This window comes from Callithrix jacchus, chromosome 13 (assembly GCF_049354715.1).
Source record: "Callithrix jacchus isolate 240 chromosome 13, calJac240_pri, whole genome shotgun sequence".
NCBI lineage: Eukaryota > Metazoa > Chordata > Mammalia > Primates > Cebidae > Callithrix > Callithrix jacchus.
In genome coordinates, this window is record NC_133514.1 from 40578927 (window position 1) to 40606218 (window position 27292).

Sequence of the window (27292 nt, forward strand, 5' to 3'; positions counted from 1 at the left end):
GCTGGGTAGCTGCTCTTTCTCCAGCACCTGAGAGGCCCCCTTCTCTGGCCAATGGGAGCAGCCGGGAACTGGGCCAGGGAGCACTGCTGGAGCTGGGTCAGGCTTCCCAAAGGGAAGGACGCCTCCTTCAGGGCTGTGTGCGCTGGGCACTCCATGGGCCTTGGATTGGACACTTCCATTTGAGGCCCTGGGACTGCAGTCGCGGGAAGCGAGGTTTCCCTGAGTCTCCAGGGGCCTCGAGGTAGATGCTGTTGGTTCATTGCTACGGGGGCCCCCTTGCTCCTCCTCCTGCCCCTGGGTCTCTACCTCATCGTCCATTGGTTCTTCCATGGTTTCTTCCATTGTTTCTTCTGCTTCTTCTGCTGTCACCTCCATTGGTTCTTCCAGCCTGAGTCTCCAGGGCCTCGAGGTAGATGCTGTTGGTTCATTGCTACGGGGGCCCCCTTTCTCCTCCTTCTGCCCCTGGGTCTCCACCTCATCATCCATTGGTTCTTCCATTGGTTCTTACGGCTCTTCTGCTATCACCTCCATTGGGTCTTCCGGCCTGAGTCTCCAGGGCCTCGAGGTAGATGCTGTTGGTTCATTGCTATGGGGGCCCCCTTTCTCCTCCTCCTGCCCCTGGGTCTCTACCCCATTGTCCAGTGTTTCTTCCATTGGTTCTTACGGCTCTTCTGCTATCACCTCCATTGGTTCTTGTGGCACTTCTGCTGTCACCTCCATCGGGGCCGGCGAAGGCAGTGTCACAGGGCTCCTGCATATGAAGTGGCTTGCAAGAGCACATACAAGTTGAGTCAAAGAACACAGGGTGAGGCTCCCCACCCGTCTAGCTGGACTCTAGCCCCACGGATGTCCTGCTCCTGGATGGGCCCCACCGTGGGGCTGTGGGGCATGCGTGGCTGATCTGCCAGAACCCTTCCCACCTGGTGCCTGGCCAATGTCTTGGCCGGCCTTGTCCCTGGGTTACAGGGCCAGACCCTGTTGGAAGCAGAGCTCAGGACTAGCCAGATCCTGCCAGGCTCCCTTAGGGCCTCAGCGCTTCTCTGCAGCCTGGAGCCAGGCCCGCCTTCTCCATTGTGGTCCTGGCCTCTCCAGGCAGATTTTAGGAGAGGATGCGTGCCCTGGCTTGACTGGCTGCCGCCCCTTACCACTTCCCTTCCTGGCAGGCAGGGTCTCCACACAGCTCCAGATCACCCCACACAGAGGAAACTGGGCCCCAGCACCTGCCCCGGGAAGGGCTGATGAGCCAGGGCTGGGGCCTATCTTTCACAAAGCCCTGGCCCTCTCCTGAGCCTGTGGCCTGAAGCCTCCTGCCCACCCCACAGGTGGTTTGAGAGCTGGGCATGGAATCCTCTCTGCGCTCTCACCGCACCTGCCCTGCGGGATCATGAGATTTCCCATCCCAGGAGTATCTCTCATTGCTTAGGAAAAGTGGAAACCAGGGGAGGAAAACCAGAGAATCTTTCTCTGTAGGGTAGGGGTGGGGGTGGGTCACTGGGGAAGTGGGGAGTAATAGGCCCACACCCCAGTGAGGATAAGATCCATCACCGGGGGAGTGGAGCTGGGGCTCAGCCACGTGGCACTGGGACTCTTCAGACGAAAGAGCATTTTTTCCATCTGAAGTGCAATGTCTTGTCAAGTAACTGAGACTTGAGCATCCCCTTTGGGACTAGGGACTGGGGCCCAGGCCTGCATCACATAGCTGGGGCCTCCTCCTCACTAAGGGCTCCTGGGTGCAGGGGAGGGGCAGTGGGAGGAGGAGGCTGAAGCACAGTCCCTCCCTCAGCTCCAGCCCCGGGTCCCTCCACCCCACTGGGTCTACCAGATCCTACTCCAGCAGCTCACCCTGTCAGAGACAGACCTGGCTCCATTTTCTCTTCTGTCCCCTGGGACACCGGTGTCACCTTGTTCTCGTTCCCTTAGAGATCTAGGCCTGAGCCCACCCATTTCATAGCCTTGGAAAGTCTGAAATTCTCCCAGGAATTCAGGTGGTTTCCTAAGGATTATTTCAGAATCTCCTCTGTTCTCGTCATTTCCCCACACCCTACAGGTTTTCTACTTTCATCAACCCGGGATAGAGCTTTGAAATTCACAAAACTAAAAAGTGTAATGAAAATACAAATGACAAATGACTTTTTTTTTTTTTTAATTAGGACCATAATTTTAACCACAGAAACACAAACACTTTGACAAATTATGTTCAAAACAAGAATGAAGCCTTTACTTATTGTCTTTAGAGCTTTTGTATGTTGCCACTGTCCTGGGTTTTGGAACATGTGCGCACCCACCATAAGCCAGGAGTGGCTTGAGATGATCCGAGGTCCAGCTCCTGTGAGTGGAGAGCGGGTCTGGGCACCCCATGCTTGGCTCCAGTCCAGCGTTCCGCAGCCTCTTCTGATCTCACTCATGTCTGTTTGCTTCATACCATGTCCTGTCCTTCACCTCCTGCCTGCTCCAGACCCCTGGGGCCTGATGTCTGGCCTGTACCTGATAGGAAAGATGCTTTGAGCCCTGGAGGAAGGGTTGTCATTATACTATTAGACATCTTTTGGGCAGCAGAAACTCAGGATTAGAGACTGCACTGTTTAATCACTATGTGATAAATGTACGTAATACTTGAAAAGTGGCCTTGAAAATCATGTGTATCTTTGTCATGCGTTCTATATAGCCTCAACGGGAGTGAGACCATCTGAGTTTATTTGGGTCTGTTCTCATGAATGTGCGCTTCAAGAGCATATCTTCCGTCTACAGTCTCTTCCTTTATGATATTGTCACTGGGGAGGCGTGACAGTCCCTGACACTTCCCTAATGTGGTCAACTGGGTTAACTGGCAAGAGTGGAGACCCCAGGGATGCCTGCTAGGATCATTGAGAAGCATGGGGGGTCCTCATGCTTCATTTGCAGGGACCCTAAGCCTGAGAAGTGGGTCTCGCCTTGACTACGTGATTGGGCTTGGGCACACAAGGAATCACCTGCCATCAGGCCACTGCCAGCTCAGTAGGTGCACTCTGTGTGACGAACAGGGACCGGAGAGCAGAGGCAATGGGTCTCATTAATTCCACATCTAGGGAAGAGGTTTGTTTCAGGTTCCATTCCTCCTCAAACCTGATGCTCTCCTTTCCGGATAAACAAGGGGAGCGCATAGGTGTGGGGGTTCCCAGGCTCTGGTGGACTGTGTCTGCGTCTCCATCCATGCGCCTCTCTTTCCTCCTCCACTCTGTGGGCTCAGCTCTCAACTGTTCATCCAATTGCCCATCCACCTGCCTGCTGCAACGAGGGTGAGGCTTCCCAGAGCCAGCCTCGTGCTCCTGCTCCTTCGAAAAAAATGTGCTTCAAGGCCCTATATTGACACCCCCACCACCACACACACTTCAGACACAGTGGCACCCACAACAGACCCCTGGGGGCTTCTGTGGGACACCACACATACTTCAGAAGAACTGGGCCTCTCATCTCACCTGGGCCGACCTGGGAGCCTTCTTGTGCCTTCCTGCCTTTGTCATTCATCTTTTACTACAGACAATTGCCGTTCCTCCTGGTTCATGTAGGACCATCCTTCCTGCGTTCCACAGGCTCCTGATGCTCAGGAAGCATCTCCCGGGTCCTGGGAATCTTTCTGGGCTCTGGTGTGGACTGGAATTGCAGCTTTGGTCTCCCCCACATTTCTACTGCAGGGAAGCAAAGGAAGGAGGAAGAATTGATTAGAAAATGTGAGCGAATTTCTCTTTGGAAGAACAGCTTCCCCTCCCCACCATAGTCTCTGATCACTCCTTAAGCATTTAAAACGAACAAATACACCTACACAGACATTTCCTAGTATGAAGCTTAAGTTCCTGGGAATATCTCTCGTGTTGCGTACACATGAAATTCATGCACCTCAGCTGCACAGCCTTATCACAGTCAATGGCTGTCTGCCTCAGGAGAGGCCTTGAGGTACATTTCATAGTGTGTGCATGTGTGTGTGTTCATACTTACAACATTTATTACTTTTTCTCCCAAAAATATAAATGAAAACCTGCTCTTCAAATGCAGGGAGGCCTTTGCCGAACATTGTCATATAAAAATCAGTATCAACCCTGTAGTCCCACCTACTCAGGACACTGAGGCAGGAGAATTGCCTGAACCCAGGAGGCGGAGGTTGCGGTGAGCCGAGATCGCGCCATTGCACCCCAGCCTGGGTAACAAGAGCAAAACCCCATCTCAAGAAAAAGAAATTATAATTTATATATATATATATATGAAATTTAGGCCAGGTGCGGTGGCTCACACCTGTAATCCCAACACTTTGGGAGGCTGATGCGGGTGGATCACGAGGTCAGGAGTTCAAGGCCACCCTGGCCAAGATGGTGAAACCTCGTCTCTACTCAAAATTTCTAAAAAAAGAAATTAAGATTTAACTAACGCTTGCTGGTCCTACTTCTCACCTCTAATGCCTGCTGGCAAGAGGTTGCTCACTGCCAAGAAACCACTACCAGGACTCCCCAAATCTTAAACTTCTTTTAATCAGTCATACTAGAAATAGGTCGTTAAAAATATAACTGAAACCCCTCAGACAAAATACTAAAACACTAAAGTAGAGCGATTATCTGTAAAACTGCCTCTCCCTGGGCAGATTCTCAGATGCCCTGGAAACACTCCTTGCCAGCCCCTCCCTCTCCCGTTGCGGATCTACCTGAACGCCCTCAGCATCCTCTCCAGCCACACTCACCACTCACTCTGCCCAGGGCATCTCCTATCACAGTCCCACAGAGCCCCCCCCCCCCCCAGTGAGAGTGTAGGTGGGGTCCACGCTTAAAAGTGTTTATGTGAAGGGTCCAGGAGCCTCCTAGCCCTGACCGGTCTAATGTAGGAAGTCTTGCCTCAAGAACGTGCCAGAAAGAGCTCTTACCATGGTATAATAGCCATCACTGGCCAAGATGATCACATCGATCGGCGAGGTGTGATTAGCCACACAGATGCCACCGTTTCTGGGTCTGTCTTCCCTGGGTTTAAAAGGTATGCAAAACAACCAAAATTAGTGTGAATACTTCAAAGCTCAGAAGCATCCTTCTGTTGGCCAAGCATAGGTGGGTGGTGTCCCGCCAGTGCCATCTCCCTTCGTATGGGTACAAGGCACGCTCACCTGCCGTGGTAGGTGATGATGGCTGTCAGCGCTCACACACAGATCTGGTGACACATTGAGTGAACATGTTTACTCACGAACTCCTTAAACCTGCAACAACAGGACAAGGATTCTGGGTGTCATTTTACATACAGTAAGACAGAAAGAGTTGCTGACGTGAACAGCTCAGCAGTCCTTTAGGATGGCAAAGTGCTTTTACAGACATAAGCACATACAGGAAAGCCTGTGATGCAAGAGCACCTTTATGTTCACACATGAGCCACAAAAGAGGAAACAGGGACACTCACTTACATGCACCCAAGTCAGCTGGTGAAGAATTCACAGCCTAGAATCCGGCATCCGGAGACCACAGGTGGGCGGAACTCCGTTCCCCATGTCAACACCCAAAGGCAGGCCCAAGACCAGAGGCCAACCTACGCACCAGCCCGGGCAGAGGAAAGGTTTCCAAGTCCCAGAACTTCCCGAAGGGAGGAAAATATTCTTCATAAACAGACAAAGCCTCCCGACATTTCAGACTATTTTACAAACAGTATCGTCTCACCACTTTATCCACACAGTCAAATGCTCAAAACTAAACAAGCTATAAAATCTGCTAACATCTGAGTTTCAGACTCCAAATGTTTGTGGCTTCTCCCTTTTGTCTTTAAAATGGGAAGAATGTGAGGGCTGAAGGGCAAAAAGAACACAGTCATAGATCAAAATCAAAAAAGTAAAGACTTAACTGCTGATGCCACTGTTATCACTGTGTGATTATTGTTCTTATTTTGAGACACATTCTCGCTCTGTCACCCAGGCTGGAGTGCAGTGGTGCAATCTCAGCTCACTGCAACCTCTGACTCCCAGGTTGAAGGACTGTCCTGCCTCCGCCTCCCAAGTAGCTGAGATTACAGGCACCTGCCACCACGCCCAGCTAATTTTCATATTTTTAGTAGAGATGGGGTTTCTCCATGTTGGCCAGGCTGGTCTCGAATGTCTGACCTCAGGTGATCGGCCCGCCTTGGCCTCCCAAAGTGCTAGGATAACAGGCGTGAGCCACCATGCCCGGCCACCAGTGGGTTATTTAATCCATCTGAGATTCCATGAATTTGGCTGCATCCAAAGAAGTGGCCTGGCCTTCGATATGTGAGCACCATTCCCAGAACGAACTGCCCTTTAGGTGTGGACTCCCACTCTACTCACCTCCCATTCGGCAAGTATCCCACCACAGTTGTGCCCACCACCAGAAGGCTAATCCCTGTGAAAGCCAGCGCTATCCTGTAAGTACAGAGCCAAAGGTGTGAGCATCAAAGTGGGCATCACAAAAACCACCCCCAAGACCTGATCACTCGGGACCTGGACCAGAGTTCACCTAGAAATGCGAGCAGGCCTATCAGAACCAGAGATCCTTTCAATTCCAGCTGACAGTGCGCTGTGGGTCTGGCTCTCGGCTGCCAGCATCTCCTGAGGCCTCAGGCAACTGGAAGGCTGGAAAATCCCTAAGCTGGCCGTTCTGCTGCAGGGCTGCTCCCTGCTGCCCTCCCCTTCCCTTTGGCTAGAAACCCCGGTGGAAGCACAGCTTCCCTCTGAAGCAAGAGGAGGTGAAGGCTGAAGGTACCAGCACCTGGTGAGACACACTCAGAACAGCACACGGTACAGAGAAGCTGAGAGACCAATACTGAAGCTTGCCTCTGTACCCGAGAGGCAAGCTTCAGGAATGAATGAGCCATGCCCAGGGAGGAGTGGCCAGAAAGCACACGACGTTCCTGTCTGTGTGTTTGCTATCATCTAGACAAGCAAGCTGTCTTTAAGAAATGCAACTATTTCTATCTGATTTGCAGAGCATCCAAGGGCCTCTGAAAGAGAATGACTGGTGTACCCCTCCAAGGAGTCATGTGGCCTGGCCAGTGACAGTCATCCCCTCCTCCTTTCTAAAACAGGAACACAAGCAGAGCAGGCAGGTGGCCGTGCACCAGGATGGGGGGGCAGCAGCAAGCCCCACTTCCCACAGGCCCTGTCTCACCTGAGCGGCAGCAGGAAGCAGTAGCGAATCAGCACTCCTAACCCCCACAGGACCGTGAGCCGAAGGCTGATGGAATGCAAGTTATAATTGGTTCTGCTCAGCAGGTTCCAGGATTCCCGTTCCTCTGCGGAGAATCTTTCTGTCACCTCATCATCCATAATGGTCTCCATGCGTTTCCGGCGAAAGTAGAAAATGTCAGAGAGCTCCAACTCTGGAGTGTTGTCCAGAGCCTTACTACTGCCACTTCGACGAATCTTCTTGATCTCTTCTTCTAGTGAAGTGGGATCCTTTGCAATGATTCCTGCAAAAGAATGTGTCCCTGTCAAGCAGCAGGCTGGGGGAGAGCACGTGAGACGCACTCAGAGCACACATCCCGCACTGACGCAGGGAAGAGCCTGTGTGGCACCAGAGCACTGGGGAGCACTGTTCAAATGGACCTCTCAGGACAAGGACAACGTCTTACCGTTGGTGTAGGGCTTGCAAAGCTGGTGGTTCTTCTCCTTGGCTCCTCGCTCCATTCTTGAGGTAGCCCACTGGGAGGGTCAGGAAGCAAGATACAGGAGTGAGAATGAGACCTGTTTTCAATCAGTGAACACGTCCATCTCTGTTCTGTGAAATGCTCAGTCCCAGTCACCTGAGACCGAAGCCACGAAGCACACAGTCTAGAAAGAAACTCAAACCACCTCTCCCTAGAGCGGCCGCTTCCTTGATAACTGGGACCAACAGTTAAGTCACCTATAGCAAAACGCAAGAACTCAAGAAGCTGGGGTGAGCTTCTCAGGCCCAGTTCCTCACTGCCTACATCTCCCTGCCTCCACGTTGTAGGGAACTCACTTGCTGACAGCACAGACCTCACAATTCCTCCCGCACTGCCCCACAGCAGCTACGCAAACCAGCAAACGCAGGCCTCCTGTAACTACTGTCTGCCACCAAATTACTCTAAGAAAGCAGCAATTTTGCTTGCGAGCAGACAAAGAACTTAAGTTATACATATGTTTGGAGGGTCCAGTGACAGGAGTAACATTTTAATGGGAGAATCCCACGACTTTACATTGAAAGGTCGATGAGTGGCCAAACACAGTGAGCAGGGAGTGCATAAATAAGATGGCGGGTAGTAAGGGGCTGTTAAAGCTGGAAGTGCATGGATGTGAGGGTAAGTAGTCAGTGGCTATGAGAGCAGAAAGTGCATGGATGTGACGGTGGGTAGTCAGGGGCTGTGGGAGCAGGGAGTGCATGGATGTGACGGTGGGTAGTCAGGGGCTGTGGGAGCAGGGAGTGCATGGATGTGAGGGTGGGTAGTCAGGGGCTGTGGGAGCAGGGAGTGCATGGATGTGAGGGTGGGTAGTCAGGGGCTGTGGGAGCAGGGAGTGCATGGATGTGAGGATGGGTAGTCATGGGCTGTCAGAGAAGGCAGTGCCTCGATATGAGGGTTGGTAGTCAGCGTGTGTGGGAGCACGAAGTGCATGAATGGAAGTGTGGGTATTCAGGGGCTTTGGAAGCAAGAAATTCATGGGTGTCAGGGTGGGTAATCAGGTACAATGAAAGAAGAAAGTGCATGGATGAAAGCGTAAGTAGTCAGGGGCTATGGGAGCAGAAAGTGCAGTAATGGGAGGATGGGTAGTTAGGGGCTGTGGGGCACAGAAAGCTCATGAATGGAGGATCCTCATGCTGCTCTGAGGGTGGTAGTCAGGGGCTGTGAGAAACAGGGAATGCATGGATGTGAAGGTGGGTAGTCGGGCTGCGGGAGCAGGGAGTGAATGGATATGATGGTGGGTAATCAGGAGCTGCGGAAGCACAGAGTGCATGGATGTGAGGGTAAGTAGTCAGGGGCTGTGGGAGCAGGAAGTGCATGGACGTGAGGGTTGGGTAGTCAGGGGCTGTGGGAGCAGGGAGGGCATGGATGTAAGGATGGGTAGTCACGGTCTCTCTAAGCAGGGAGTGCATGGATGTGAGGGTGGGTAGTCAGGGGCTGTGCAAGCAGGGAGTTCATGGATATGAGGGTGGGTAGTCAGGGGCTGTGGGAGCAGGGAGTGCATGGATGTGAGGTTGGGTAGTCAGGAGCTGTGAAAGCGGGGAGTGCATAGACGTGAGAGTGGGTAGTAAGCGACTGTGGAAGCAGGGAGAGCATAAATGGGAGGGTAAGTAGTCAAGGGATGCGGGAGCAGGGAGTGCATCGATGAGGGTGGGTAGTCAGGGGCTGTGGGAGCACATAGGGCATGGATGTGAGGATGTGTAGTAAGGGGCTGTGGGAGCACGGAGTGCATAGATAGAACGGAGGGTAGTCAGGGATTGTGGGAGCAGAAAGTGCATGAATGTGAGAATGAGAAGTCAGGGGAGCAGAAAGTGCATGAATGTGAGAATGGGAAGTCAGGGGCTGTGGCAGCAGGGAGTGCATGAATGGAGGGTGGGTAGTCAGGGGATGTGGAAGCAGGAAGTACATGGATGTGAGAGTGGGTACTAGGGCTGTCAGAGCAGGGAGTGTGTGGATGGGAGATACAGTAGTCAGGGGCTGTGGGAACAGGGAGTGTATGGATGGGCAGCTCAAATGATGCTCTGAGGGTGGGTAGTCGGGCTGTTAGAGCAGGGAATGCTTGGATGTCATGGTGGGTAGTCAGCGGCTGTCAGAGAAGGGAGTGCATAGATGGAAGGGTGAAAAGTCACAGGCTGTGGGAGCCAGGAGTGCATGCATGAAAAGCTCCAATGTGGCACTGAGAATGGGTAGTCACAAGATTTAAGAACAGAAAGTGCATGGATGCCAGTGTGTGAATTCAGGGTCTATGGGAGCAGGGAGTGCATGGATAGGAGGGTGGGTAGTCAGGGGCTGTGGGAGCAGGGAGTGCATGGATGGGAGGGTGGGTAGTCAGGGGCTGTGGGAGCAGGGAGTGCATGGATGGGAGGTTGGGTAGTCAGGGGCTGTGGGAGCAGGGAGTGCATGGATGGGAGGGTGGGTAGTCAGGGGCTGTGGGAGCAGGGAGTGCATGGATGTGAGGGTGGGTAGTCAGGGGCTGTGGGAACACAAAGTGCATAAAAGGGAAGGTGGGTAGTCAGGGGCTGTGGGAGAAGTGAGTGCATGGACATGAAAGAGGGTTGTCAGAAGCTGAAAACGCAGGGAGTACATGGACGTGAGGGTGGGTAATCAGGGGTTTTGAAAGCAGTGAGTGCATGGATGGACAGCTCTCATGCTTCTCTGAGAAAGGGTAGTCAGAAGCTGTGGAAGCAGAAAGTGCATAGATGTGAAGGTGGGTAGTCAGGGGCTGCAGGAGCAGGGTGTTCATAAAAGAGAAGCTCTCATGCTTCTCGAAGGGTGTGTATTCAGCAGCTGTGGGAGCAGGGAGTACATGGATGGGAGGGTCGGTAGTCAAGGGATGTGGGAGCACAAAGTGCATGGATGGGAGGGTGGGTAGTCGTGGGCTGTAAGAGCAGAGATTGCATGGATGCGCAGCCCTGATGGTGCTCTGAAGTGGGTAGTCAGGGGCTGTGGGATACGGGAGGGCATGGATGTGAGGGTTGGTCGTCAGGGGCTGTGGGAACACAAAGTCCATGGATGGGAGGGTGGGTAGTCAGGGGCTGTGGGAGAAGTGAGTGCATGGATGAGAGGGTGGGTAGTCAGGAAGTGTAGACGCAGGGAGTGCATGGATGGGCAGCTTTTATGCTGCTCTCAGTGTGGGTAGTCAGGGGCTGTGGCAGCAGAGCGTGCATGGATGAAAGGGTGGGTAGTCTGCGGTTGTGAGAGCACGGAGAACACGGATGGGAGAATGGGTAGTCAGGGGCTGCAGAAGCAGGAGTACATGGATATGAGGGTGCATAGTTAGAAGCTGTGGGACCAGGAAGTACACAAATAAGAGCGTAGGTACTCAGGGGCAGTGAAAGCAGGGAGTGCATGGTTGTGAGGTGGTTAGTCAGGGGCTGTGGGAGCAGAAAGTGCAGAAATGGTAGGGTGGGTAGTTAAGGGCTGTGAAAGCAGGCAGTGCATGGTCGGGACACTGGATAGTCAGGAGCTGTGAAAGCAGGAATAGCATGGATGTGAGGTTAGGTAGTCAGGAGTTGGGAGCACGGAGTGCTTGCATTGGAGGGTAGGTGCTCAGGGGCTATGAGAGCAGGGAGTGCAAGGATGTGAGGGTGGGTAGTCAGGGGCTGTGGGAGCAGAAAGTGTTTGGATGAGAGGATGGGTAGTCAGGGGCTGTGGGGCACAGAAAACTCATGAAAGGAGGGCCCTCATGCTGCTCTGAGAATGGTAGTCAGGGGCTGTGAGGCACAGGGAATGCATGGATGGGAAGGTGAGTAGTCAGGGGATGTGGGACCAGGAAGTGCATGGATGTGAAAATTGGTAGTCAAGGGCTGTGGGAGAAGGGAGTGCATGAATGTGAGGGTGGGTAGTCAGGGTCTGTGGGAGCAGGGAGTGCATGGATGTGAGGGTGAGTAGTCAGGGGCTTTGGGAGCAGGGAGAGCATGGATGTGAGGGTGGGTAGTCAGTGGCTGTGGGAGCAGGGAGTGCATAGGTAAGAACATGGGTAGTCAGGGGCTGTGAAAGGAGGGAGTCCATGGATGTGAGCGTGGGTAGTCATGTGCTGTGGAGCAGGGAATTCATGGATGGGCAGCACTTATGCTGCTCTCAGGGAGGGTAGTCAGGGGATGTGGGAGCAGGGAGTACATGGATGGTAGGGTGGGTAGTCAGGGGCTGTGGAAACAGAGTGTATGTATGGGAGGGTGGGTAGTTAGAGGCTGTGGGAGCAGAAAGTGCATAAATGTGGGGGTGTGTAGTCAGGGGCCGAGGGAGCAGAGTACATGGATGAGAGGGTGGGGACTCAGGGGCTGTGGAAGCAAAGAGTGCATAAATGGAGCGCTCTCATGCTGCTCTGAGGGTCGGTAGTCAGCAGCTCAAAGAGCAGAAAGTGCATGGATGCAAGGGTGCCTATTCAGGGGCTGTGGGAGCAGAAAGTGCATGGATGTGAGGGTGGGTAGTCAGAAGCTGTGGGAGCAGTGGGTGCAGAGATGTGCGGCTGGGTATTCAGAAGCTGTGGGAAAAGAGAGTACATGGATGTGAGAATGGGTAGTCAGAGGCTGAGAGCAGGGAGTGCATAAATGAGCCACCCTCATGGTGCACTGAGGGAGGGTAGTCAGGGGCTGTGATATCAGGGAATGCATGGATGGGGAGCTTTCACCCTGCTCAGAGGGTGGGCAGTCAGGGGCTGTGGGAGCAGGAAGTGCATGGATGTGAGGGTGGGTAGTCAGGGGCTGTGGGAGCAGGAAGTGCATGGATGTGAGGGTGGGTAATCAAGGGCTGTTGGTGCACAGTACATGGATGAGACGGTGGGGACTCAGGGGCTGTGGGAGCAGAGAGTGCAAAAAAGGTAGCGTGGGTAGTTAGGGGCTGTGGGAGCAGGCAGTGCATGGATGTGAGGGTGGGTAGTTAGGAGCTGTGGGAGCAGGGAGTGCATGGATGGAAGGGTGGGTAGTCAGGGGCTGTGGAAGCAGAACGGCCAAGTATGTGAGTGGGGTAGTCAGGGGCTGTGGGAGCAGAGAGTGCATGGATAGGAGAATGGGTAGTCAGTGGCTGTGAACGCAGTGATTGCATGGATATGGGGGGAGAGTCAGTGGCTGTGGGAGGATGAAGTGCATTGATGGGAGGGTGGGTAGGCATGGGCTTTGGAAGCAGGGAGTGCATGGATGGACACCTCTCATGCTGCTCTGAGGGTAGGTACTATGGGGCTGTAAGAGCAGGGAGTGCATTCATGCAAGGGTGGGTAGTCAGAAGCTGTGAAAGCAGGGAGTGCATGTACGTGAGGGTGGATAACAGGGGTTGTGTGAGAAGAGAGTGCATGGATGTGAGGGTGGGTTGTCAGGAGCTGCGAACGCAGGGAGTGCATGGATGGAAAGCTTCCCTGCTGCTCTCAGCATGGGTAGACAGGGGCTGTGGGAGCAGACAGTGCATGGACCGAAGGGTGCGGAGTCAGGAGCTGTGAAACCAGAAAGAGCATGGATGTGAGGTTGTGTAGTCAGAAGCTGTGGGAGCACTAAGAGAATGGATTGGAAGGGAGGTACTCAGGGTCTGTGGGAGGAGGGAGTGCATGGGTGTGAGGGTGGGTAGTGAGGTGCTACGGGAGCAGGGAATACATGGAAGGGAGGGTAGGTAGTCAGAGGTTGTGGGAGCAGAAAGTGCATGGATGGGAGGATGGGTAGTCAGGGGCTGTGCAGCACAGAAAGCTCATGGATGGAGGGCTCTCATGCTGCTCCGAGGGTGGTAGTCAGGGGCTGTGAGGCACAGGGAATGCTTGGATGGAAAGGTGAGTAGTCAGAGGATGTGGGAGCAAAGAGTGCATGGATGTGAGGGTGGGTACTCAGAAACTATGGGAGCAGGGACTGCATGAATGTGAGGGTGGGTGGTCATGGGCTGTGAGAGCAGGGAGTGCATGGATGTGCAGCTCTCATGCTGCTATGAGGTTGGGTAGTCAGAAGATGTGGGAGCATGGAGTGCAGAGATATGAGGGTGGGTAGTCTGGGGATGTGAGAGAAGAGAGTGCATAGATAAGAGGGTGGGTAGTCAGAGGCTGTGGGAGCAGAGAGTGTATGGATGTGAGGGTGGGTAGTCAGGGGCTGTGAGAGCAAAAAGTGCATGGATGTGAGGGTGGATAGTCAGGCTCTGTGGGAACAGTGAGTGCATGGATGCAAGCAGGTGTCGTCATGGGCTGAGGGAGTACCAAGTGCACGGAAAGGAGGATAGATAGTCAGAGGCCATGGAATCAGGGAGTGCATGGATGGGAGGGTGAATAGTCAGAGGCTGTGGGAGCAGGGAGTGCATGGACGTGAGGGTGGTTAGTCAAGGGCTGTGGGAGCAGGCAGTGCATGGATGTTAGCATGGGTAATCAGGGACTGTGGAAGCAGCAAGTGCATGGATGGGAGGGTGGGTAGTCAGGGGCTGTGGGAGCAGGAAGTGCATGGATGGGAGGATGGGTATTCAGGGGCAGTGGTGCACAGAGAGCGCATGGATGAAGGGCTCCCATGCTGCTCTGAGTGTGGTAGTCAGGGGCTGAGAGGCACAAGGAGTGCATGGATGGGAGGGTGGGTAGTCAGGGGCTGTGGAGGCAGGGAGTGCATGGATGGGCAGCTTTCATGCTGCTCTCAGGGTTGGTAGTCAGGGGATGTGGGAGCAGGGAGTGTACGGATAAGAGTGTGGGAAGTCAGCGGCTGTGAGAGCAGGTAGATCATAGATGAGAGAGTGGGTAGTCAGGGGCTGCAGAAACAGGGAGTTCATGGATGTGAGGGTGGATAGTCAGGATGTGGGACCAGGAAGTGCATGAATGGGAGGGTAGGTACTCGAGAGCCCAGAAAACAGGGAGTCCATGGATGTGAGTGTGGGTAGTCAGGGGCTGTGGGAGCAAAGAGTGCAGAAAAGGTAAAGTGGGTAATTAGGGACTGTGGGAGCAGGGAGTGCATGGATGTGAGGGTGGGTAGTCAGGGGCTGTGAAAGCAGTGAGTGCACGGATGTGGGAGGGGGGAGTCAGCGGCTGTGGGAGTACGAAGTGCATAGGTCAGGGGGTGGGTACGCATGGGATTTGGAAGCAGGGAGTGCATGGATGAACAGCTCTCATGCTGCTCTGAGGGTGGGCACTATGGGGCTGTGAGAGCAGAGAGTATATGGATGTGACGGTAGGTAGTCAGGGGCTGTGACTACTATTAATAAATACTGTAAGAGTAGAAAAACGCTAAATAAAAAGTATGAGTTCTAATAAAGTAATAATCTAACTAAAATGTGAAGAGAAAGAAGAAAGTGAAATAAGTTCATTGATTTCTAGATGCTAACAGGTAGATGTGAAATAACATCTTTTGAAGCTGACAAACCAAATAGCAGAAAAACAAATAAGGAAAAAGAGAAATAAATTTTTAGAATGATATTAGTACAGGAGAACCTAGAACAAAAACACAAACCTTCAAAACTCCACTCTTCCCTAACAATTTAAAACATTAAAAAAAAAAAACACACATAAAAAGTTTAAACACATAACACTAAAAAGACATAAAAAGGAAACACAGTAAAAAAAAAAAAAGGAAATAGAGCAAAATACACCAATAAATAAATGACTAAAAAGATGGCAAAGTTGAGATGAAACATGTTGGCTATATTAATAAATACAATGAATTTGTGTTTCCCCACTAAAAGAAAAAGAATTTCCAGGCCAGGTGCAGTGGCTCATACCTGTAATCCCAGCGCTCTGGGAGGCTGAGGCAGAAGGCTTGCTTGAGTTTACCAGTTGGAAACCAGCCTGGGCAACACAGGGAGACTTTGTCTCTGCTAAAAATAAAAAACATTAGCTGGGTGCGGCGGTGTGCACGTGTAGTCCCAGCTACTTTGGAAGCTGAGGCAGGAGGATCCCTTGAGCTGGGGAGGTCAAGGCTGCAGTGAGCCAAGACTGGGCCACTGCACTCCAGCCTGGGTGACAGAAATAGACCTTGTGTCAAAAAACAAAAAAAAAAAATTGTACTGGCTCACAACACAAAAATCAATTTGGTGCCATATAGAAGAAGCATACCTGAAACAATGTGATTCAGAAAGGCTGAAAATAGAGATGAGTAAACGTATTTCCAGAGAACAGAAACAAGAGATTCTGATATTATGCAAGGTAGAATTTAGTTTCGAAAAACTTGCAGAACAGCAACACGATAACAGACAAATAAAAATTGTCTACTTTAAAATGTTAAAGGCTACAATTTACAATGAAGATATGCCAGGCATGAGTACCTACCCAAATAACACAGCAACTAACCTCTTTTTTTTTTTCTTCGGTAAAACAAATCGTTTATTGCTGCATATGTGTTATATTAAATTTACACGCTGATATATAAAAGCACATACTGTTTATATTATACAGTAATTTAACATCAACAGGAATAGCAACACAAGTACTACTCATGCATAAAACATGCATAGATCGGTATACAAAAAGCAATTTCACACACTACTGCTTACCAGATATTTTTTAAAAAAAAAAAAAAACAGCCCTTCCACGAAGGATCAGTGGTCCAATCTGGACTGGAGTGCACTAATATGTTTAGGTCAATGCTTAGGTGGCATAGTGCTCAGTGAGCAATTCTGGGATTGGAGTCATGCCCAAGGGTTCTTTCATTAAAAGTGAATGTCCCTGTGCCTGAGGACCAAAATTTTATCCCCAAAGCAAATCCTCCAAGGAATAAAAGGTCGGATCGTCTACAAATTAGGGAGTGGGAAAGAAGGCACCAAAATGTTAGATAAACGGCCCTAGAAGGGGTTATTGGGAACAGGGCCTAGGCACCAAGTGTGTCAAAAGCTTTTGTGGATCCTTTTAAGTCCCTATCCAAGTTGCCATCTCTGGATTTAAGGTCCAGCCTCCAAGTCATGAGTCCAGTAAAAACACTTCTGAGAAGAAAACCGAATGAGGATACAGCTGAAAAATGGAGACTACAAAATACTATAGAATACAATGACTGCCCCTTGTACCTACTTCACACTATTGCATGTGATGCCCCTCAACAGGAAACCCCGCGTGGAGACACTGCCCCGAGACTCAAGGAGCAAATACAAATCCAAAAATCCCATCCACCTGACCTTGGGATCAAAAGGTCTCATCCCAACAAAACCTGAACATGAAAACCTGTACCTTGCCGGATGCTCAGAAAGGTTACAATACAAAACAGCTGGTACCACAAAACTCACTATCACCACCATTAAAACGTCAACATTTACTTCTAACTAACAAAACATTCTTTACCTTCCCTTAAAGACACTAGCATCCATATGTGATGTAGATGAGACAATAATTTATCTTGGTTTTAATCTTAAAAGAAAAGCATCCCATGAGAGTATTAGACAAAAATCAAAACACCACCTTTTTTATTTTGGCAACTAGGAAAAAAAAAATGACACTTTCTACACCAATGACATCACTCAAACCGTCGTCATCAGTTTCAAAGAGCCAGACCGAAAGCGGAGGATCTTCTTCTTGAGGTTATGTGAGGCCTTAATTTTTTTTTTGAGACGGAGTTTCGAGCTTGTTACCCAGGCTGGAGTGCAATGGTGCGATCTCGACTCACCGCAACCTCCGCCTCCCGGGTTCAGGCAATTCTCCTGCCTCAGCCTCCTGAGTAGCTGGGATTACAGGCACGCGCCACCATGCCCAGCTAATTTTTTGTATTTTTAGTAGAGACAGAGTTTCACCTTGTTGACCAGGATGGTCTCGATCTCTTGACCTCGTGATCCACCCGCCTCGGCCTCCCAAAGTGCTGGGATCACAGCGTGGGCTCCAGAGCCACCGTGCCCGGCCCTTGGTTTTGTTTTAGACGGAATCTCATCCAGTCGCCCAGGCTGGAGTGCAGTGCTGCCATCTCGGCTCACTTCAACGTCTGCCTCGCGGGTTCAAGAGATTCTTCTGCCTCAGCCTCCCGAGTAGCTGGGACTACAGGCTCATGCCACCACGCCCGGCTAACTTGAGCATTTTTAGTAGAGGCGAGGTTTCACCATATTGGCCAGGCTGCTCTCCAACTCCTGGCCTCGTGATCCGTCCGCCTTAGCCTCCCAAAGTGTTGGGCTTAGAGGCGAGAGCCACCGCGCCCGGCCACAAACTGTCTTTTAAGAACAGGAAGTCGGGCCGGGCGCGGTGGCTCAAGCCTGTAATCCCAGCACTTTGGGAGGCGGAGGCCGGTGGATCACGAGGTCAAGAGATCGAGGTTTCACCTGGTCAACATGGTGAAACCCCGGCTCTACTAAAAATACCAAAAATTAGCTGGGCATGGTGGTGCGCGCCTGTAGTCCCAGCTACTCGGGAGGCTGAGGCAGGAGAATTGCTTGAACCCAAAAGGCGGAGGTTGCGGTGAGCCGAGATCCTGCCATTGCACTCCAGCCTGGGTAACAACAGCGAAAACTCCGTCTTAGAAAAAAAAAAAAAAAAAAAAGAGCAGGAAAAAGAAAGGTAATATATATTTTAAGGAGGTCCAATTTTAGGGGAGATAATAAGCTTGGGTTAGGCGTCTGAAGTCAAAAGAAATGCGGTAAAAGAAACACACGTGCAAACTCCAGCAGGCACCAGCTAGACTTGAGTAGAGAGAGCAGGTCCACGTGGAGGTACAAGTTGGAAAGTTGCAGCTGCGAGGGAGGGCGAAGGCGGACTACACTCACGCCGTAAGCCCTCTGCTTGACAAGCAAAGCAGGCGAGACTCACGGATGCTGCTGGTGTGACGGCGGTCGTGGTAACGGTGGTGATGGTACCGGCAGCTAACAGATCTTGAGCGTGCCAGGCCGAGCCGAGTCCTCTACGGGCAGAATGTCGCCGCTCACCGACAGCAGCCCCAAGAGGACCAGGTGATTTAGTGATCTAGCCTCCTCCCGCGGTGCCGGGCTGACTTCACCTTCTCCGGAACACACGTGCGAACCTCTGGCCCGGGAGGGAGCCGGTCTCCGGCCCTGAGGCGGGGAAGGGCTCCCCTTACCGGAGAGGGACGCGGCAGCCGAGGGGCGGCCAGGGCTCGGTCTCTTCCGCTCCCGCCCCGCCCCGCCCCTCCCCAGGCAGCCGCCCCTCGCCCGCCAGAGGGTGACTCCGCGCGTCCCGGGCGCGCCCACCCCGCGGACTGGGCCCCGCGGCACTAGCCTTTTCTAGGTCCCCGCCCAGGCGGCTCGCGCGCCCGGCGGCAGCTTACGGGACGGTGGGGGCGGGGTCACGTTGGGCGGCGTAGAAAACGGCGGGCGCGGGCACGTCCTGACGCAGCCTGGGCCGGCGGTGGCTGCCGGAGCTGGAGGAAGCCGACGCCGAGAGGTTTGGAGTCGCCTAGGCTTGCGGTCGGTGAGTAGGAGGAAGCTGGCCTTTTTCCTCAAGGTCACCGGCCGCCGGGGGGCCTTGATCGGGGCGCGAGTGCCGGCTCGGGCGGCCGTGCGCGGCCTGCGGTCCGGGACGCGCCGGCGACAATGCGCCGGCGTCAGGGGAGAACATCGCCGCGCCGCACGGATCTCCGGCGGGTGGAGCGGGTGCTCCCCGCCGGCGGTGGAACGGTCCGCGCCCGCCCGGACTACCCTGACTACCCAACGTCACATCCACGCTCTTCCTGCTTACACAGCTCCTGACTACCCACCCTCCCGACCTTGCACTGCCTGCTCTCACAGCCTCTAACCACCCACCCTACCATTTCTGCCCTCCCTGCTCTCACAGCCCCTGACTAAGCACCCTCACATCCATGCACTCCCTGCTCCAACAGCCCCTGACTACCCACCCACCCTTTCCTGCACTTGGTCCTCCCACAGCCCCTGACTACCGCTGCTCACATCTATGCACTCACTGCTCCCATAGCCCTGACTACCCAATCTCCCATCCATGCACTCCCTGCTCCCACAGTCCCTGACTACCCACCCTCCCATCCATGCACTCCCTGCTCCCACAGCCCCTGACTACCCACCCTCCCATCCGTGCACTCCCTGCTCCCACAGCCAGTGAATACCCACCCTCCCATGTATGCACTCCCTTCTCCCACAGCCAGTGACTACCCACCCTCCCATCTATGCACTCCCTTCTCCCACTGCCCCTGACTGCCCACAGTCACATCCAAGCATTCCCTGCTCCCACAGCCCCTGACTACCCACCCTCAGAGCAGCATGAGAGCTGCCCATCCATACACTCCCTGTTCCCACAGCCCCTGACTACCCACCCTCCCATCCATGCACTCCCTGCTTTCACAGCCCCTGAATAGCCATCCTGGCATCTATACACTCCCTCCTCTTAGAGTCCCTGACTACCCACCCTCAGAGCAGTATGAGAGCTGTCCATCCATGCACTCCCTGCTCCCACAACCCATGACTACCCAGCTTCACATACATTCACTCCTTGCTCCCACAGCTTCTGAATCCCCACCCTCTCATCCATGCACTCCCTGCTCCCACAGCCCCTAAATAGCCACCCTGGCATCCATGGACCCTGCTCTTTCAGTTCCGACTACCCACTGGCAGAGCAGCATGAGAGCTGTCCATTCATGCACTGCCTGATCCCACAGCCCCTGACTGCCCACCCTCCCATCCATGCACTTTCTGCTCCCACAGCCCCTGACTATCTACCCTCCCATCCTTGCACTCCCTGCTCCCACACCCCTAAATAGGCACCCTCGCATCCATGCACTTTCTGCTCTTACAGCCCCTGACAGCGCACCACCATAAGAGCAGCATGAGAGCTGTCTATCCATGCACTCCCTGCTCCCACAGCCCATGACTACCCACCCTCCCATCCATGCACTCTCTGCTCCCACAGCCCCTGACTACCCACCCTCACATCCAGTCACTCCCTGCTCCCACAGCCCTTGACTACCCACCCTCACATCCATGGTCCCACATACCCTGACTACTCACCGTCCCATGTATACATTCCCTGTGCCTCAAAGCCCCTGACTACCCACCCTCACATCCATGTGCTCCCTGGTCCCACATCCCCTGACTACCCACCTTCCCATCCATGCATTCCCTGTGCCTCACAGCCCCTGACTACCACCCTCAGAGCAGCGTGAGGGCCCTCCTTCCATGAGCTCTCTGTGCCCCACAGCCCCTGACTACCCATCCTCTCATCCAAACACTTTCTGCTCCCACAGCCCCTGACTACGCACCCTCACATCCATGCACTCCCTGCTCCCACAGCCCCTGAGCACCTACCCTCCAATGCAAGCACTCCGTGCTCCCAACCCCTGACTACCCAACCTCACATCCATGCTATTCCTGCTTTCACAGCTCCTGACTATCCAGTGTCCCGACCATGGACTGCCTGCTTTCATAGCCCTTAACTACCCACCCTACCATTTCTGCACTTTCTGCTCCCACAGCCCCTGACTAACCACCCTCACAACCATGCACTCCCTGCTTTCACTGCCCCTGAGTACCTACCCTCCCATTCGTGTACTTCCTGGTCCCACAGCTTCTAACTACCCACCCTCACATCCATGTACTCCTGCTTCTGCAGCCCCCGACTACCCATTCTCCCATCCATGTTCACCCTGCTCTAACAACCGCAGACTGCCCACCCTCTCATCCATGCACTCTCTGCTGCCACAGCCCCTGACTACCCACCCTGAGAGCAGCATGAAAGCCGCCCATCCATGCACTCCCTGCGTCTACACTTCCTGACTAACCACCCTCTCATTCATGCACTCACTCCTCCCACAGCCCCTGACTATCCACCCTCACATTCATGCACTCCCTGCTCCCACAGTCCCTGACTATCCACCCTCACATCCATGCACTTTGTGTTCCTACAGCCCCTGACGACCCACCCTCACATCCATGCCCTCCCATATCCCACAGCCCCTGACTACCCACTTCAGAGCACCATCAGGGCTGCGCATCCATGCAATCTCTGCTCTTACAGCCCACAACTACGCACCCTCCTATCCATGCACTTTGTGCTCCCACATCCCCTGACTACCGACCCTCCCGTCCATTCACTCCCTGCTCCCACTGTTCCTGACTACCCATCCTCACATCCATGCACTCCCTGCTCCCACAACTTCTGAATACACAGCCTTCGAGAAGCATGAGAGCTGCTCTTTTATGCACTCCCTGCTCCTGCAGCCCCTGACTACCCACCCTCACATCTATGCACTCCCTGCTTCCACAGCCCCTGACTACCCTCCCTCAGAGAAGCATGAGAGCTGTCCATCCATGCACTCCCTGCTCCCATAGCCCCTGACTACCCACCCTCACGTCCATGCACTCCCTGCTTCTACAGCCCCTGACAACCCACCCTGACGTCCATGTGCTCCCTTATTCCACAGCTTCTGACTACCCACCCTCACCGCAGCATCAGATCTTCCCATCCATGCAATTTCTGCTCTTTCAAACCACGACTGTCCACACTCCCATCCATGCATTTTCTGCTCCCACAGCCCCTGACTATCCCCCCTCAGAACAGTATGAGATCTGCCCATCCATGCACTCCCTGATCCCACAGCCCCTGACTACCCACCTTCCCATCTATGCATTCTCTATGCCTCTCAGCCCCTACCATTCTAAGAGTAGCATGAGAGCCCTTCATCCATGAGCTCCCTGTGCCCCACATCCCCTGAGTACCCACCCTCCCATTTATGCACTCCCTGCTCCCACAGCCCCTGACTACTCTCCCTCCCATCTGTGCACTCTCTGCTCCCACAGTCCTGACTACCCACCCTCCCAACCATGCACTTGCTTTTCCCACAGCCCATGACTACCCACCCTCAGAGCAGCATGAGAGCTGCTCCTTTATGCACTCCCTGCTCCCACAGTCCCTGACTACCCACCCTCCCATCCATGCATTCTCTGTGCCTCCCAGCCCCTGACTACCATCCTGAGAGCTGCATAAGAGCCCTCCATATATGTGTTCCCTGTGCCCCACAGCTTCTCACTACCCATCCTCCCATCCATGCCCTTCCTGCTTTCACAGCCCCTGACTACCCACCCTCCCATCCATGCTCTGCCTGCTCCCACTGCCCCTGACTCTTTACCCTCTCCTTCATGCACTCCCTGCTCTCACAGCTTCTGACTACACACCCTCACATCCATGCACTTTCTGCTCCCACAGCCCCTGACTACCCACCCTCCTATCCAGGCACTTTCTGCTCCCACAGCCCCTGACTACCCACCATATTATCCATGCAGTCCCTGCTCCCAGAGCCCCTGATTACACATTCTCAGAGCAGTATGAGAGCTGCCCATCCATGCAATGTGTGCTTCCACAGCCCCTGACTACCCACCTTTCCATGCATGGATTTCCTGTGCCTCTAGCCCCTGACTACCACCCTCAGAGCAGCATGAGAGCCCTGCATCCAAGTGCCCCCTGTGTTCCACATTCCCTGACTAACCACCCTCCCATCCATGTACTCCCTGTTCAGGTCATAGAGAGTCAGAAAGCTATTATTAGTTAATAGGAAAACAAGAAATCCTGATACATTATAGTCATCAGTTGTCATGCGAATTAACAAAATACATAAAAAATAAAGTCTTTAAGCTGTATAGGACTATTTAAATAAATATGACATGCAACATTTATCATAATAAAAAGCACATGGTTAAGAAGTAAATATTTCAGTGAAATAAAAATCCTGGGTATTTGGAGCTTAATTTTCTGTGTTATTGTTTTTAAGTAAAGCAAATTGTTTTGAAACAAAATATATTTAGAAAGAAGTATTTTTTACAATTCATAAAATTAAATTGATTTTACAATTCATTACATAAAAATGAATTCTAAAACAGCTAACCTTATCTTACATTGTTTCTTTTTACAAACTGGAAAAGACAATCAATATTTGATTTTGTTTTTAAGACTGCATAAAAGGTATTGAAACAATAGTATTCCATGGAAGGACAGTTTAAGAATGGCAAAAACAAAAGTTGCAAAATTGAAATTAGGTAATTCTATTTTTATTTTTTGAGGAATTGGCATACCATGTTTTACAGTAGTTATACAATTTTGCATTCCCACCTACGGTCCAAAAGGGTTCCAGTTTGCCCATAATCGTGCTAGGATTGTTATTTTCTGCTTTTTAAAAAACATAGTATCTATCTTAATGGGTGTGATGGTATCTCATTATGGTTTTGATTTGCACTTCCCTAATGATTAGTGATATTGAGCATATTTTCCTGTGTTTATGGGCCACAAAGGTTGGGAAGTTGTTTAGTAAGTATTCTTTCATGAGAAGTTATTCTTTACTGAGCACAGCATTTCACTTTTGCAAGATGAAAATGTTTCTCGGGATAGATGGTGGTGAAGGTGGTACAATAGGAATGTGTAAGGCCGGTTGCCTTGCCGGGAGTCAAACTGACACATTCATCACTCTCCGCACCTGATACCTGCATCATCACCGGAGCTCATTATTTGGCTTCCCCACATAGCTTCCCCGCACCCGCCTCTGCATACCGTGCCCAAGCCCACACTCAGCACTAAATCATGCATCCAACCTCCAGCCCGCTGTTAAAAAGCCCTGCAGAGAAATTTTTTAAAGAAGCCCCGACCGTACCCTGCCCAGCAACAGCCTGTCCTGTACGCCCCTGGCAGGCCCACTTACCCAAGGTCCCGCCCACCCAATGGCAGCTAGTTTCATGTACTTCCTACTTTAACTCCATGTACTTCCTGCTCCTCAACAGCCAATAGAAATGCCTTCTCTTTGTTTCCCCAGTAGCCAATCAATTGGCTGCCCTCCCCATAGAACCCCACACCCTGAACAGCCGGGCATGATTTCTCTGGCCTCCCCTTGGACCACTGAAGCTCGCCCAGGAGCTGAGTAAATTAGCTTCTCACTTGCTTATACTTGCCTCAGTTTCCTCATTTTACCTCAGCAATAAATCTTACAGAATGTACTTAGTACCACTGAACTGTATACTTCAAAACGGTTAGAATGTGTATTTTACTACAATGATGTATTTTTATAAGACAAATAAAGAAACTGTGACAAAATTAAAGTTAGCAACCTGAATATTAACTATAAAATGAAAATTCTTTCCATGTTAACTCTATTGTTTTCGTGTATGAACTTCATATTAATGGGAAAAAGAAATAAAGATTAATTTTTAATTTTGTCCCCCTAGGCCGGAGGATTTTCTAAGAAACAAGTGTACAAAATTGAATAAATAAATGGATTTTGATCATTTTTACATAGTCATTTCATAGTTATAATTTTGTTTTTCTGGTAAATTATAAATCAACGCTAAAGTACAATAACATACATATGTATTTTATGTTTAGCTTTTTATTTGGACTCCTTAGAGAGTTTTCTAAGAACCAAACTTATCTATAATATAAATAATGTAACATCTATAACGTAATCAAATTTATCTATAATTTTTTATTTTTAGCAATTATAAAGTAGAAATTCAGTAGTAAATATGATTTAAAATAGTTAATTGGCTCCTTCTATACATATTGTAAATTTCTATTTGTTCTGTTTTTCCTCACTATAGCAATTCATCCATTGTACCAGAAAGCTGTGACATGGGATATTGCAAAGAAGTTCTACAGCAAACAACCTAGAGGAACAAATGTGCTTTATAACCTTGTGTTACCCCGGAATAAATTGTAAATGTCAAACTTTTGGAAAATAAAGCCCTCATATGCAGAAGCCCAGACTCCCATGTGCCTCCTCCCGTGCAGCCGGCTGTGGGTGGGAGCCCCCGACTCCACAGAACTGCGCCGCGCCCTCCAGACCCCACCGTTCTTGAGCTCCACTTGGCCTCCCCTGTCCTGCCCACAAGCAGCCTCCGTTCCACGCTCAGCAGCCATCATTGTGGCTACGCCGCTGGCCACGCAGTGCTCTCTTGCTGATCCTCTCAGGCCTGGGCCGGCTGACCTCCGCAGGTCGTTGCAAGTGAAAAATTTTCCTCTGTAAGAGGACTGCATTTCAGTTTCCAGCGAGGAGGCATGTGTCACCCTCCCTGTTCCAGTAGCTCAGGCCAAGCTGGGGAGAAGAAACAGAGCCTGTCGCTCCAGAGCCTCAGAGCCTCAAGGCCAGGTAGGCATCATCCTCCTTGGTCTTGAACCTCAGGCCAGGCTGGGGTGGGGTGTGGTCAGAGCCTGCCCAGTTTCAGGGCCACCGTGCCACCAGAATCTGGTTGGATCTGCTAGTTGGAGAGCTCAGCCCAGAACTCAGACAGCTGTTCCTCACTTACTTGACTCTGCACAAGAGGGTGCATTTCCTGGGGAGGTGGGGGAAAAAGGAGGTTCGATGGGGTCTGACACCTACAGCCCATACTTCCTTTCCCATTCCGGGTTGAGGCCAAGAAGATTCAGAGTGTGGGGGATGACTCTGGGTAATACTCCCTCTTCTAGTGGAGCCTCTTTCTAGAATTGGACAAAGTCTGGTTTTGGGGTGTGTGTGTGTGTGTGTATGTGTGTGTATTGGGGCTTGGAAGTATAGTGATTGATGTAAGATGAGCAGATCAGTGAAGAAAGGATGCTGTGATACACTGGGAATGCTCACGTTTTTCCTCACTGCAGATTCTGAAATACCATTCCTGCAAATTACAGGGCCACAGAATATTGAGAAAGACACCAATCATGGTGATGTATATATACACATTCACCTATAAAATTATGTTTGTGCTCATATTTACTTTGTTCTTACATTTTGTCTGAGTGAAAATCAATGGTTTATTTAACTTTTTCATTGTTCTTCAAGTACTATATGCATACTAGGGAAATAATTATCGAATATTTAAAAATACAGTTTCAAAAAGAAAATGAAAGCATACCAAATACCTAGCACACAAAAAGGCTAAACAGCCGACTTGAATTTGATTTTAACTAGCTTTATTGAGACATAATTAACATATCACACAATTCATCCATTTATTTATTTATTTAGAGATGGAGTCTTTGTCTCCCAGGCTGGAGAGCAATGGCACGATCTCGGCTGACTGCAACCTCTGTCTCCCAGGTTCAAGCAGTTCTCCTGTCTCAGCCTCTCGAATAGCTGGGACTACAGGTATGTGCCACCACGCCCAGCTAATTTTTTTTGTATTTTTAGACGGGGTTTCACCATGTTGGTAAGGTTGGTCTCCAGCTCCTGACCTCAGAGGATCTGTCCGCCTTGCCTCCTAACAATTCACCCATTTTAGTTATGTAACACAGTGGTTTTAGTAAGATCACAGAATTGTGCAAGCACTACCATAATCAATTTTTGAACATTTCACCTTTCAAAAAAAAAAAACTCCAGAAACGTTAGTAATCACTCTCCATTTTTTCTCCTACTTTCCCCCTAACTTCTCCTTTGTTTCACAGCCCCAGGCAGTCACTTATCTACCTTCTATCTCTATATATTTGTTTATTCTGAACCACAAAAGGTAAAAAAAGCATGAATAGATAATAGGGGATTACATTAAACTAAAAAGCTTTGATAAAACGAAACAATAGAGCGCAGAGACAACCTACATAATAAGAGGGAATATTTGCAAATTACACATCAGGTAAGGGGTTAATATCCAAAATTTATAGGTGACAACTCAATAACAAGAAACCGAATAATATTGTTTTGAAATGTGCAAAGGACCTGAATTGACATTTCTCAAAAAAAGACATCCAAATGGCCAATAGTTAATATGAAAACATGGTCAACGTCACTATTATCTGGGAAATGCCAATGAAAATCTCACACAATGTGATGTCACCTCACACCTGTAAAATGTATCCTTTGTTGACACAAACATTTATGCTAAG

At 51.2% G+C, this 27292-nt stretch overlaps 1 long non-coding RNA gene and 1 pseudogene across 2 annotated transcripts in view; one reads left to right on the top strand and one right to left on the bottom strand.

Annotated features, from left to right (window-relative positions):
• Positions 1-2250: 2250 nt before the first annotated feature.
• LOC100394285 (glycerol-3-phosphate acyltransferase 4-like) lies at positions 2251-18787 on the bottom strand (annotated as a pseudogene). The gene is made up of 8 exons (XR_013525626.1): positions 18308-18787; positions 7582-7651; positions 7119-7419; positions 6299-6373; positions 5120-5209; positions 4886-4979; positions 3456-3662; positions 2251-2484 (listed from the first exon to the last, which is right to left on the bottom strand). The product of XR_013525626.1 is annotated as a glycerol-3-phosphate acyltransferase 4-like (transcript).
• The window catches only part of LOC144578968 (uncharacterized), a 50488-nt gene continuing 41478 nt past the window's right edge, over positions 18283-27292 (top strand). The window contains exons 1-3 of the long non-coding RNA XR_013525629.1: positions 18283-18447; positions 25042-25589; positions 26442-26561. This is a non-coding gene — a long non-coding RNA (uncharacterized LOC144578968). The remainder of the gene's footprint in view (positions 18448-25041; positions 25590-26441; positions 26562-27292) is intronic.